Source organism: Macaca nemestrina, chromosome 5 (assembly GCF_043159975.1).
Source record: "Macaca nemestrina isolate mMacNem1 chromosome 5, mMacNem.hap1, whole genome shotgun sequence".
NCBI lineage: Eukaryota > Metazoa > Chordata > Mammalia > Primates > Cercopithecidae > Macaca > Macaca nemestrina.
In genome coordinates this window covers 28,367,381-28,378,103 of record NC_092129.1, presented here as the reverse complement: position 1 = coordinate 28,378,103, position 10,723 = coordinate 28,367,381, and the positions used below count along the sequence as shown (strand labels likewise).

Here is a 10,723-nt window from a genome sequence, read left to right as displayed (position 1 = left end):
ATCACTACAGATCCTGCAAACTATAAAAGGCTAGGGGAACACGACAAACAACTTTAGACTCATAAGTTAGATAATTTAGAAGAAATGCATCTGGACAGGCATGGTGGCTCACAACTGCAATCATAGCATTTCGGGAGGGCAAGGTGGGTGGATCACTTGAGTCAAGAAGTTTAATACCAGGCTGTGCAAGATGGCAAGACCCTCTCCCTACAAAAAATATTAAAAATTAGCCAGGTATGGTGACAGTTCACCTGTATTCCCAGCTGCTGGGGAGGCTGAGGTGGATCACTTGAGTCTAGAGGCAGAGGTTGTACTGAGCCAAGATTGCTCCAGTGCACTCCAGTTTGGGCAATAGAGCAAGACTCTGTCTTAAAATTCTTTTTTAATGCTAAAAAAATGCATCGTTTACTTGACAATTAGAAACTACCAAAACTCAACAAAATAAAATTAATAATCTGAATAATAATAAATTGAATTCATAATTTAAAAGCTCCTGAAAAAGAAATTGGCAAGTACAGCTATTCTCAATGGATAATTCTATAAAACATTTAAAGAATCAACACCAGTTCTTCAGACTCTTCTCTAGAAAATAGAGGAGGATGGACTACCTTCCCCCTAATTTAAGAGGCCAATATTACCCTGACACCAAATCCAGACAAAGATATTGTCCCCCAAAATAAAATTAAGATCATAGATAAATACCTCTTATAAATTTAGATGCAAAATCTTAAGCAAAATATATTAGCAAAATGAATTCAACAATGAATAAAACATATTATACAACAAATGGAATTTATTCTAGGTATATAAGATTAGCTTGACATTTGAAAATCAGTCAATGTAATCTACCATGTCAATAGGCTATAAATAAGAAATAATATAATAATATCAATTAGCACACACACAAAAAACATTTAACAAAATTCAATACCCATTCGTAATAATAATAAAAAGAAACCCTCTCAGTCCTTTAGGAAGGGGAGAAATTCTTCAACCTGAAAAAGAACATTTCACAAAATCTCACAGCTCACATCATACTTAATGATGAAAGACTGAAAGAATGATAGCACTTTAAGATCAGAAACAAGTCAAAGATATCTGCTGTCATCTCTCTTATTCAACATAGTGCTTGTTATGAGTTGAATGTTACTGTGTTTTGAGACAGGGCCTTCAAAGGGGTAATTAAGTAAAAACGAGGCTGTTAGGGTGGGCCCTAACCTAATTTGACTGATGTCCTTATACAAAGAGAAAATTTGGACACACACACACCAGGATTGTGCACACACGGAAGAAAGACCACGTGAGAACACGGTAAGGAGTCAGCCATTGGCAAGACAAAGAAAGAGGCCTCAGAAAACGCCAAACCTGCCGCTACCTTGATCTTGAACTTCAAGCCTCCAGAACTGTCATAAAATAAAATTATATTGTTTAAGACAGTCGATGATATTTTGTTATGAAGTTCCAGCACACTGAACAGTACAGGAAGTTCTAGTCATATCAATAAGACAAGATCAAAACAAAACAATAAAAGGGCATACAGATCAAAATGGAAGAAATAAAATTGTTTCTATTTGGAGATTACATGATTGCTATGCAGAACATTTTTAGAAATATCAATTTAAAAAAAGAGTACTCTCAGAACTAATAAAGAAGTTCAGCAAGGTAATAAGATACAAGATGAATGCATAAAAGTCAATTACATTTCTATGTATTAACAATGCCAATGCAGAAACCGAAATTAAAAATAAAACACCGGAAAATGAAATACTTAGATATCTACTTGTCAAAATACATACAAGATATTCTGAAAATTACAAAATTACAATTAAAAAATATTTAAATGAATGCAGAGACATACCGTATTCATGGATTAGAAGATTCAAGGTATTACATATATCAATATCAATTCTTTACAAAATGAACTATGGGTTTAATTCAATCCCTATAAAAACTCAGTGAGATTTGTGGAGACATAGGCAAGCTTAATTTAAAATTTTAATGAAAATTCACAAGGCCTAGAATAGCTAAAACTCTCTTTATAAAGAATAATAAAATGGGAGGAATGATTCAATGAAACATTATAACTTACTGTATAGTTATAGTAATAAAGAGTAGGTGGTATAGGTGGAGAGCTTGACATATGGATTAATGATACAGGATCGAGAGCCCAGAAATAGAGTCACATAAAGATGCACAACTGATTTTTCGCAAAGGTGCAAAATCAGTTCAATCCAGAAAAGATAGCAATAATGCTGGAGTAATTGAATATCCATAGGCAAGAAAAAAAAATATTTGATCTAGACCTCACTTTTACACAAAAATTAATTCAAACTTAATTAATGAACTCAAATGTATAACATAAAGCTATAAAACTTTTAGAAAAGTAAGGTAGGAGAAAATAATATTCAGGATCTAGAGCTAGACAAAGAATTATTAGAATTGATGTCAAAATGCAGAATCCATAAGAAAAAAAATCAGAAATTAAACCCATCAAAATGTAAAATTTTTGTTATGTGTAAGGTCAGGTGAAGATGAGGAAAAGATAAACTCCAGACTGAGAGAAAATATGTTCAAAATGCATATCTGAAAAAGGGCTAGAATCTCAAATATAAAAAGACTTCTCAAAACTCAACATTAAAAAAATGCAGTTAGAAAATAAGCAAGAACATGAAGAGACATTTCACCTAACAGGATATACAAATAACAAGTACATTAAGAGATATTCTCCACCACTCACTATTAGGGAAGTGCAAATTAAAACCACAATGAGATATCACTACACATATATCAGATAGACTAAAATAAAAAGTAGCAGCGAAACCAAATGCTGGATACAAAAAACTGGATCATTTCTGCATTGTTGATGGGAATGTAAGATAGTGCACCAAATCTGGAAAAGTTTGGTAGTTTAATAAAAGCATGCAATTATAATATGACCCACTATTGGGCTCTTGTGCTCTTCTTCTTGGTAATAAAAACTTACATTTATAAGAAAATCTGGTATGCTAATATTCAAAATAGCCAAAAACTGGAAACAGATCAAATATTTCTCAATGGGTGAATGGTTACACATATCTACTAAGCAATAACGTAGAAAGAACTCTTGATACACACAACAACTTTGATGAATCTCTGGGAAATCATGCCAAGTAAAAAAATTCAATCCCCAAAGTTTGCATGCTGTATGATTCCATCTATGTAACACTTTTGAGATGACATTTTAGAAATGAAGAACCTATCACTAGTTACCAGGGGTTAGGGATAGTTATAAAAGAACAACACAAGGGAACCTTGTGATGGAACTGTTCTGTGTCTTAACTCTGGTAGTGGATGCATGAAGTTGTACACCACAATATTGTGTAGAACTGAATAAATACACACACACAATCACAAATGAGTGTAACAAGTAAAACTTGGCAATTTTGAACAAGATTGATGAATTATATCAATTTCAATATCCTGGTGTGCTATTGTACTATAGTTTTGCAAGATGTTATAATTTGGGGAAACTGCATTTGATTACAATGATCTCAATAAAAATTAAAATTTTTTTCTCAAAAAAAAAAAGGAAAAAGAAAAAAGAAAACATATTACCCGAAGGAATCCTTGGATACCTTTTTGCCTTAATGTGCAAGAAAGTCTTTACAATGTAAGTGTTGATGATGAAGACAAGCGAAGAGCAAGAAGGCTGTTCCTCATTAATATCTTCTAACTCTTCCTTTATTCCAGATGCCTCATGTTGTCTTCTGGTCTTCCATCTTCCTGATTGATTCTTTTTTCTCAAGCTCTTCAGTGATATCTTTTTTCTTTTCCTGTAGATTCAGATGGTCTTTAAGACTTCATATTCAGATTCTGTGCACCCACAGTCATTCTCTGTGTTGTCTTCCATAGCTTAAGGTTTCCAAAATGTATATCTCCAGCCCTGAATCCTCTCCAGAACCCCAGACTTTCAGCTCTAGCTGCCTTCCTGACATGGCCATTTGGATATCTATTCATCTTCCTCTCATGATAGTCAACCTTCTTCCCCAAACCTGCTCCTCCTCAAGTGTTTCCAACTTGTGAAATTGCATCATTAATCTCAGTCCAAAAGTACCATCTTTGACTTCTACTTTTCTCTCTTTTACATTTCTCTCACTTATTTAAGCAATGAATCCTTTTGACTTAACTTTCAAAATGTATTCTACACCAGACTAATTTTTGCAGCCTTCCTGTCTTAATCAACTTCAGGTGCTGTAACAAAATACCATAGAATGGCTGAATTAAACAACCACATTTATTTCTCACAGTTCTGGAGGCTGAAAAGTCCAAGATCAAGGTGCCAGCAGATTTGATGCCTGGTTAGGGTCCTTTTCCTGGAAGGCAGATGACCATCTTCTGGCTGTATCCTAATATGACAGGGACTGGGGATACAGAGGCAGGAATAAAGAGAAAGAGAGAGAGAGTGAGAGAGAGAGAGAGAAAAAGAAAGAGAGAGAGAGAAAAAGAGAGAGAGAGAGAGAAGCACACTGTGGTCTCGCCCTCTTCTTATAAGGATACCAATTCCATCATAAGGTCCTCAGGACCTCATCTCAGTGGAATTACCTCTCAAAGGCCCTGCCTCCCAATTGACATTACCTTGGGGTTTAGGGTTTCAACATATGTGGGGACACAAACAAAACACTCCCCTACTACTACTCTACTCTGAACCATTTTTATCCCTCCCTGGTCTCACTATAAATCATCTGACTGGTCCCTTGTCCCTTATATTCCACTCTTGCTCCTCTAGACCTTCTGTCAACAGCCAGTGTAATGGTTGGTTTTAAAATGTAAGTCAGATTATGCCCCTCCACCTGCTTAAGACCCTCCAGTGCTACCTGTCACACATAGAATGAAATCAGACTCCACATCATGGTCTGAATGATTCTATTTACATGATTATCAATATTGGATGCATGTATTGTAATATGCTGAGCTGATGCCCAGGTAAGGTGATCAACCATTTTGGTTTGCCAAGGACTATTACAGCACCGGAAGTTCCATGTACAAGAAATCCCTCTGTTTGGGGCAAACTGGGACAGTTGGTAACCGTAGGGCAGGCCACACCTCAGACCAAATAAATCAGAATCTGTTGGTGTCCAATTCAGGTGAAAGTGTATGTATAGTTAAAGATCTCCAGTTGATTATAATGTGCTGCCAAATTTCAGAACCATCGCTTCAAAACAATGGCCTATAAACTACAGCTCAAAGCACCAAATCATGTCTGTCTTCTAGTTTTGGAGTTTATCTAAAATATATTCACACCAATTTGTTTATGTGTAGTTTATGACTGTTTTCTAGTTACTGATGCAGAATTGAGCTGTTGCCCACAAAGCTAAAGTATTTCCTATCTGGCTCTTAACAGGGTAAGTTTGCTCTAAATGATCTGGCCACTGGCTTGTTCCCCAACTTATCTGATTAAGGAATCTTCCACACAGACCTCTCTTGACCACCATGTATAAAATAAAATAAAATCTTTCCAAATGCATGCTCTGCTTTATTTTTTATTACCACCTAAATTTAAATCACAGTTTTATTAAATTTGTTTTTGTCTATTTCCCTCACTAGAATGTGAACTCTGAGGATAGCCTATTTCTTTTTGCTTTTTAAAAATTGATATATCATAGTTGTACATATTTTGGGGGTATATGTGATATTCTAATAAATGTGTAATGTGTAGTGATCAAATAAGGGTATTTGGGATTGGGATATCCATCATCTCAAATATTTATTTTTGTATTGAGAATATTACAATTCTTCTCTGCTAGCTATTTTGAAATATACAATAAATTATTTTAACTATAATTTCCCTACTGTTCTATCAAATACAAGAACTTATGTTCACTCTTGTCTCTCCAGTTCCTAGTACAAACATTGGTACCTTTCAGATGTTATATAGACAAGTATTATACAAATGCATGAATGTCTCTGTACTTATGAAAATGACTCTGCATGAAAATGGCTTCCTTTCCTTATCTGTCTGGGAAACATGTTCCTTCCTTTAATAATCTACTGACATAGGGTGTCATCTGTGACCATTCTCTGACTCACATTTTTGTCCTAACCCCTCCATTCCTGTTCTGGTTTCATATGTGTGCATGTACCAATTTTCCCTCCTAGATCTACTATCATTTTTATCTTGGATGATCAATGAGCTCCTTATATATAAATTGTCAAGGCTTCCACATGCTTATTTCTTCACATGTTTGTATTCCACTTAGCTATTCCAGTAACTGCCACATTTTTGACACTACTACAAAGTTTGAGAAAGAAGAAAGAAAGAAAGAAAAAGAAAGAAAGAAAGAAAGAAAGAAAGAAAGAAAGAAAGAAAGAAAGAAAGATGGATGGACGGAAGGAAAAAGAGAAAGAAGAAAAGGAAAAAAGGAGTTATAGCTATGATACACTTTTATTTTTCTAAGAATCATAATATTTTCTATTATAATCAAATAATAAAAATTTTTTGTTATTGTTCTGTCCATCTTCACAATATGTGTGTTTCCTCTCTTAACTTTTAGATTTCAATATTTCTTTCTGTTATATCAATTGATTCAAGGATGTTACTTAAAAGAGTCGACTTGGATAGCTTAGGAATGTGGACTTTAGATCTATTAATACTTTGATTCCTATCTCGGTCATTTACTGGCTACCTGACTTTGACCAAGTAACAATATTCTGAGTGTCAATTTCTTCATCAATAACACAAAACTCATAAAGTTGCTGTCAGGATCAAATGTAATTATATCTAGCACATAATATTCCTTAAATAATGTCAACTATAATTGCAATTATTTGTGATTAATTTATATCTTATCAGAGTGAGATAATTCTACATGGAACTTATTTCTTAGATTTTTTTTCTCTGCCAATGACATTCAAATAAAAGGATAAGAGTAAGATTTAAGCTAAACTTGTTTTGTACTAGAAATAAAAAAAAATAAACAAGCATTTTAATGTTTTCTGAATCTATGTTTTTCCAAAATATTTACTTGGAAAATAATTTGTTCTGCTAGATTTTGCTGTTAGATGCATCATGGCACTATTCTTTCTGGCTCTTTCATTTTTAAAGCTCATTTTTATTATTCTTTCAGCTCATACATTTCTTATCATCCATAACATTTTCTGTTTCAAAACAGTGCAAAAATTTTACTCAATCATTACTGAATTAGGCTCCACAATGCAAAAGAAACCCAGGATTAATTTTACTGCTTATGGAAAAGTATTACCTTTGATAGGATCCAGGGGTTACATAAGTATCAGATTCTCTCCTCCATATGTCAGAAAAAAATAGTTTATACCTCTTCTTCTATCCCCACAACCAGTCTTGATAAATTTTCTTGATTCTCCAAGAAAAAAAGAGTGTACATAATTTTTTAAACAGTGTTTTTATATTTAAAAACTAGATGTATAATTCATTCAGATATTGCTTCTACATAAAAGTAACAAAAAAAACACTGATTATATGTTCTTTTCAGCTAATTGGCCATCTATAATATTTTTCCAGTAGAACTTTGGATGTTAAAAAGGCAACTTAAAATACACACACACACACACACACCCCTATCTGTGTGTGTATATATATATATATATATATATATATATATATAGTGTATATATATATATATAGCATCATAATGATGCTGTTAGTTCTTATATTCTTTTTTTTTACTAGCAATTTTTGAAATGAATACATGTGGAAAGTATTCCTGAAAATAACCAACGATAGAAAGAATACATTTAAACACTTCAAGGAACAACAATGAAAAACCTTGTTAGTCACCTATTTTTACAGCCACGAAGAACAGAAATTGAAAACAGTTCAAAGACAGAGTTGACAGATAATGCTGACTCCCCTGAGAGTTTATAAGAACAGAAAAGCTCTTCCTATTTGTGTGGCATTATATCAATATTTAGTATAATTTAGTGTGACACAAATACAGATCTTCATATTTTCCCTTTCTGAAAAGCCTCTATATTGTTTAACTATCATGTTGAACTAGACTGTAGAACTCTCTAAATTGGCTAAGTGGTTCTACAATAGTGCAACTGAATCTAGGCTGCCAAGCAAGTGCCAACTCAGCATGATTTCTGAATAGTTGGTAAATGAAGCTTCAACATTCTGGGGTTTTAAATGAAAGCACTCTCTTAACAGAAATTATCTCAGAATTACATGTCTGTTACAATAACAATTTTAGAAAAAAATACTTTCATATTGAAAGAGAAAAAACAAATATTGATTAATTGATGAAAAGGTAATAATTGAATGTTTTCAGTTAATGTAACATTCGCTATGTTACCTTTTACGGGAAATGTAGAAGAAGAATATACTAAAAGCAGATACCATAGATCCCTTTTCCTTAATGGTATCTTAAAAAATAAACAAAACATGGTGAGACCAAATGGCATTGCCAGGAAAGACAAAGCTAAATCGCATCATTCATGTTCTCTCGTGGTGTCAAGTTCTTTTAGGGGAATCTCTAAGATTTCTCCTATCTAGAAAGGAAGGGATCTGATCAATTCACTCACAGTAAGAATTTCTCTCTGATAAGATTTATTTTTAAAACTAGGAGAAATGATTAAATCATGACAATAAATCCCTAGTGATAAAAGCCCTAGAACTCAGGAACTCGGGAGTAGAGGGTGTGCCTGACCTATGTGTTTTAGTAGCTCCAACCATCACTCTTTCCTAGCCATGAGTGGCTAGCTGTGGAGAAGGTGTTATGATGGACAGGGAGAACCAGAGGCAGAACTCCTGCTATCACAGCTTTACATATGGAAGTCCTAGGAGGGGAAACATGTAACTGTCTGAATCATGACAGAAAATAAAATATAATGTATAAATTCACAGCGAATGGTGAAATATGCAGTAGAACTGTCTTTTCTGAAAGTGTAAACATGAAAATCTTTCATCCGGAGAGAAACCCAGAAAACAACGATAAAGTATCAGCATCTTCTCCTGAAGGGAATCCTCTACTGTCACGTCAGTGTATGCCTTTCCAACCATAATACCTCTGCATGACCTCTCTGTGTGTATCTTTGTGCATGGCATCCCAGGTGTGGGATAAATTGTGTGCAATTTATTTAAATGTTACTATTCATGATTTGAATCCACAGATGACACCTGATTAAGTGCCTTCTTGGTGCAAATGGGGGAAGGTCAGTTATTTATGTCCAATACTCCATGCCCAGTAAAGCTTAAGGGACTGAATTAATTTGATAAACAAGTATATATTTCAGGCAATGTGCTAGGAAATCCAAAGATGAATATGATAGGATTACTGTGTTGTTTGACATTCTCAAATTCTTTCTGAGGATAGACACAATAGCAAAAACAATATGAAACAGATTTACTAAACAATAAGAAAGATTTACTAAACATACATTTATTGAAAAAATATTAATTTGCTTAAAGGAGTCAGGAATACTTAACAGAGGATGTGATTTTGAAAACTCTCATAGGAAAAATGTAACTATTTAATGCATACTATATTTTTGTAGTAATTTGGATGGTGCTTGTTTTCAGCATTCCCTGAAAGTCTTCTTTCTTCGAACTACATTATTTATACTCAAGAAGGATATCATTTTTCTTTTGAAACTGTCTCAATTGCTAACATACTTGGCATTTTCCAATTTAACACTTGGAGTTTCTATTTCTGTGACTAGTGGAAGGCCTGTGATATGTACTCACTTGTGATTTTGATGAGGCACAACTTTGAATCATAGCTTTGTAAGATTGGTGTATGGGAATGAGTCATGTAGCTGATGCGTGATTCTGGTGACCTTTCACTTTCCACAGCCAGACATGGATCTGTTGTTCCGTATTATTTCTTAAATCAGCAATAACTCTCGTGCCATGAAAAACAATTGGCAACTTTATCTAAATACACTAGTCATATAATGAGGTACATAATAGAGCATGTTCTATTTTAGTAGTGAAATTAACATTTCACTATAAATTAACATTCACAACTTTATAATTTCTGTCCTATATTTATTGAATCATTTACATATTGGAAGTCATTCCTTAACATGTTTAGTTATATTTGACTTTTTAAATAGGGAATGGTATATATTAAAATATCATTAGCAAATTTGAGGAGTCACAATAGTCTGCTATTTTCTTGGGCAATATCAAGTGTATTCCGTACTTCCCAAACCATAACGGCTCAATATATTCTTGCTAAATGGGCACGACAAAAGCAGAAACATTTTCATGTTAATTATTTCTTTTTAAAGAATCTTATAATTTAAATAATTACAATAATGAATATAGATTATATGGTCATAAACAACTGAAATTTTTTCTAAAAAGCTAAATGGCAAACTATTTATAATAACAACAAATTACTCATTTGGGGGTTTTAATTTTTATATATCAGTGAGGACCAATTTGTAAAATGTCTCATAGACTTTGACGCTTAATAACTATCTAGCATATACCTTCACTAATGATAAGACAATGATAGAATTATCAAAGGTAAAGTACTTATTACATAAGCACCGAAAAGAGTTTCTATCAGCAATTATTTCACCATTACAATACAAAGGATTTTGAATCTTTGTACTTATTTTGAGTTATAAAAATGTACTACTATTATGCATGTTGCTATAATTTAAAAAATGTTTAAGTAAAAAGACATGGTATTTTGTTCTAATATCTTAATTTTCTTCTTAAATATGGCCAAAATAATTATGCTGCTTGGATATATGC

The 10,723-nt window shown here is 33.2% G+C and overlaps 1 long non-coding RNA gene across 1 annotated transcript; it reads right to left on the bottom strand.

Annotated features, from left to right (window-relative positions):
• Positions 1 to 5,252: 5,252 nt before the first annotated feature.
• LOC139363124 (uncharacterized) lies at positions 5,253 to 9,844 on the bottom strand. Its single transcript, XR_011623038.1, has 3 exons — positions 9,701 to 9,844; positions 7,239 to 7,355; positions 5,253 to 6,268 (listed from the first exon to the last, which is right to left on the bottom strand). It is a non-coding gene; the product is annotated as an uncharacterized lncRNA (long non-coding RNA).
• Positions 9,845 to 10,723: the final 879 nt, after the last annotated feature.